Source organism: Dendroctonus ponderosae, unplaced genomic scaffold (assembly GCF_020466585.1).
Source record: "Dendroctonus ponderosae isolate FM_Combo_2020 unplaced genomic scaffold, Dpon_F_20191213v2 Dpon_F_20191213_1, whole genome shotgun sequence".
NCBI classification, from domain to species: Eukaryota; Metazoa; Arthropoda; class Insecta; order Coleoptera; family Curculionidae; genus Dendroctonus; species Dendroctonus ponderosae.
Window position 1 is genome coordinate 34,948,625 of NW_026017110.1, and position 3,987 is coordinate 34,952,611.

The following is a 3,987-nucleotide window of genomic DNA, read 5'->3' on the forward strand; positions in this document are numbered from 1 at the left end:
GCGTATTCCGTCGTAAATAATAGGAAAGTAACATTCGCTCATTGTTTGGACTTCCGTCTCGTGAATCGTAATGTACTATTTCTGCAAGGATACATTTTCAGCTAACGCTATACTTTATTGCACAACTGGCAACTGTGCTAGTCTGCAAAATAAATACAGTTTCTTTACTTTTAATTTCCAAGTCTAACATGTGCTGCAAAGCATCTTGTAGCTATAAGGATTTGTAAAAAAATAATTAAATGTGACAAAGACTAAGTAAGCTATATTTAATCACATTTAGCAGACAGGAAAAAAGCACGCCAGGCAGTGATTTCCATTGACGTCACGCAAATCGACGCAAGATCCTACCTTGTGTATGTATCATGAGGCCGTCCAGTCTATGTTTAGTAATAGTATGTCAATGGTCCAATGTCAAATATGAAATGTTTGATGTCTGACATGAAATCGATTCTCCATGAAACGAATACGATTACTCTTTGCTGCAAATTCTGGTGTCTCAATAATTGCAATTAGAAGAAAAGTGTTGAGCGATCATCAAATACAGTCAGTAGATTACGAGTAAGTTTTTATTTGTCAAGTAAACTGCCGTAAATGGCCGGATTTGTTTCGAGCAATGAGAACAAAGAAATCATGTGGCATTATTTTCGGTCATGCTGTCATTTATAACCGGCAAAATTCCATTTTTTTATTTTTGTAACTTAAGTAGGTTTTATATAAAGCAGTTTCAGTACGCAATAAGGAAAACTTAAAAAGGGAAGTCTGCTTTTACTTCGATTTAGGCAGAACTGGTAGTAGCGTTGCCAGACTGCTCCAAACATTCTGTCTAAATGGAAGTGTTTTATACCAATGAAAAATTAACCCAAACTAAAGCAACCCAGAATGTTCTAAATCTTAAAAATTCACCAACAAGCATTTTTTATGCACGTATAAGTGAAAAATACATGTTGAAACGATTCACTTAATTCGGTTCGCATGGATATGCATCTATGTATGCCAGATATTTAGAGTGCATCACATTTTTAATAAAAATAAAATTTTACCAACAAAACTATTTAATGGATCAGTTTTTCGTCCATAAAGTGGCGCTTTATAGTAATAGAAAAATAAAGTTACGTTATATAAAAAAACTTAACTTTGGCATTACTTCCCTAGTTAACGCTATCGTACCTACTATTCTGAAATAGGTATAGATTCCCATTATTTCTTTTTTTTTCCTTTGTACAATGTTCTTCATTCGACAGGTACTGAGGTAGGCTTCTCAATTTTTGATTTCTCCTTTAGATACTATTCTCTTTCTGAATCTTCAGGTTTAAGTAATTTTCGATTTCAACTAATTGATTCGTTTATAATTTTTTTACTTTTATATGGGTACTTATCTCTATATAATCTAGTATAATCTAGGCGCATTTGTACATCAAATCATGTATTGATCTTTTTAGAGGCTTGTACTATAAATAGCCATTTTCTTGGACAACGGTATATCTTTAGAATGTTGGAAGTGAGCGATGGGCGTTCAAAAGTACTATAGTCATGATTTGTTAAAATACGTGTGCTGTGAAACCGTGACTGTTCAAAAGTGTGTAAGTTTGAAACTGCTTAATATCAATTGCTCACTGAAACTGCTTAATATCAAATATACTTTAAGAAACGAAAACAAAGTCGCTCCTTTATAATTCGAATTTATATGCGTACGTTGCTAATATCACCAGAATGAATAAACAAGACAGAGAAGCGTTATGTTCCGATCAGTGTAAAATGATTTATGAAATTAATATAAATTGTATTTATTTTTCTATAATGATGGTACATAAAATGGTAAATAGAAGATATATATCAGATTTCAATATTATTTGAAACTTTCTTTTTTCTTTAGGATTGGCTGTGCTCCATTACTGGCAATTAGCCAGCTCATTAGAGACGAGGTGGCTGACTGGTATTCTACTATATCACCTCACAAGTTGGTTTGTTTAAGTGTTGTGGCGTAATTGCTTTAAATATAATCCAGCTATCAACATGTAGCTTTTTAGCAAACTAAAAAAAGGTTGTTTACCCCCTCTTAATCGGTAATTTTTCCTGCTGCCCCTAAATTTTGGTATTTTATTTGGTAAAATGTTGCTTGATATCTTCGAGGAATTACTCAAACTTAATTAATAACATTTAATTAATAACAAAATTAATAATTTAGCATGAAGGGTTGCACTCTTCATGACATGATTTTGGTACAGACAAGTTCGTAAAGGCCTACCAAACAAGTCCAGTTGTACGCATAATAATCTCCCTTTTTCTTTTTCCAATGGTTCGCATCCATGTTTCAGATCATATTTTGCTTTTCTTAAACGTGAAGGCTTGGTCTCAACTACAGTATTACTTTCACTGACATTGTCTTCACTATAAGCCATTTAAACATAGTTTAAAAAAATAATTTCTCTCATCTTAAATACTTTCACAATTGACCTGAGCTCACACCACACTAATGCTGCTTATAATCAATTACTGCAACCCAAAACAGGGTTAGGCGGTTTGTGTAAAACATTAAAATCCTGCGAAATGCAAAAATAGCTCGTTTTGCAGTAATGTTATCAATTTACCCAAATATTAGCTTTAAAACGTTTAGCTGACTTTGCATCTTACCCCTCGAGCATATATCGGCTTTTGAGAATTGATCCACTTTTCCCATTGAAGTTAAAACTGAGTTACAGCGCGTTTTGGAGCTGAAAACATAATCAAGTAATGAGATGTGGCCTTTTAGAAGACAGTGGCGCTAATACCTCAATTTAAATATTTTTTGCATATGTGCTTGTCATTTTAAATATTAAAACTTCATCAAGTAATGCGATGTGGTCTTTTAGAAGACGGTGGCCCGAATACCTCAATTTTAATATTTTTTGCATATCGGGTTTTGCATATGTGCTTCTCATTTTAAATATTAAAATTTCACAACGGCTTAAGCAGTACCATTCAGATGTTGACGTTTATTCCAAATTTTTTTATGTGTTATATAAGTTTGAAGGTATGATGAACAATTTGTTCGTAATTCGTTGTTGAATTATTGATTTTTGATTATCAATTCATTTTTGCAGCTGTTTCATTTTACTTTATTTAGGATAATCTGGCTACGATAGATAATACGGCTTCTAAGAACTGCGTGACACTGCCTCTGCTTGATTACTCACCTGTGACATTGTCTACGTCAGTATATTATTTGGAGATCGCTAAAATGTCATTCTTTGGAAATGTATTCGTTGAACTAATTTGATATAGAATTTTTAATTTAATGTAAGAAATTTGTCGGGAATTGAATCGAATAGCGGCGTTCGATATTTCTGTGAACCGTTGGCAGAATTATTTTTATGTCGGATATATTGTTCATTTTTTTCAAATTAATTCGGTTACCGAAAAAGCTTGGCGGATTTGGATCTTTGAGCATTTGTCTCTTCGAGAGACTGGCAAATCGAAAGACGAGCATACCATCAGTTTGCCTCGACTTGTTTGTTAGTAATATAAACAATTATGACGAATGTTTTTGAGGTTTAAGAAACATGCTTCTTGAAACTGATAATCTTTTGTTTCAGTTGAGCAATTGAAAACGGGTGCAAACAAATGTTGAATATGAACTGTAAATTCAAAACTAATTTTTAAAAGTGATTTGAAAAAATCGAGGATCCTAGTAAAGCTAGTTTGTTGATATATACAGGGTGAATTAAAATTGGCATCTTTCCTTTTAAGGGGTGATAGAGGCTCACTTGGAGAGCACGAGAAAAATATTGAATTAGTAAGATATTAACAGTTAAAGATCGAATTTCAACTTTGTTATTAAGCATTATTTTGAAATTGTTCCATGTTTAATTGGTAGTATATTAGAATACTTAAGCATTCAAAAGAAAAATTACGGTCTTTGCTTCAAATTACGAAAATTTTTGATATCAAAAAAGTTCTCTTCTACAATTTTTTGATGAAAAGGCACAGCGGCAATGATGTTTTTTGTCA

The 3,987-nt window shown here is 32.6% G+C and overlaps 1 long non-coding RNA gene across 1 annotated transcript; it reads left to right on the top strand.

Moving 5' to 3' along the window:
* The first annotated feature begins 233 nt into the window (after positions 1-233).
* Positions 234-2,060, top strand: LOC109541578. The gene is made up of 2 exons (XR_002172350.2): positions 234-558; positions 1,874-2,060. It is a non-coding gene; the product is annotated as an uncharacterized LOC109541578 (long non-coding RNA).
* The last annotated feature ends 1,927 nt before the right edge of the window (positions 2,061-3,987 follow it).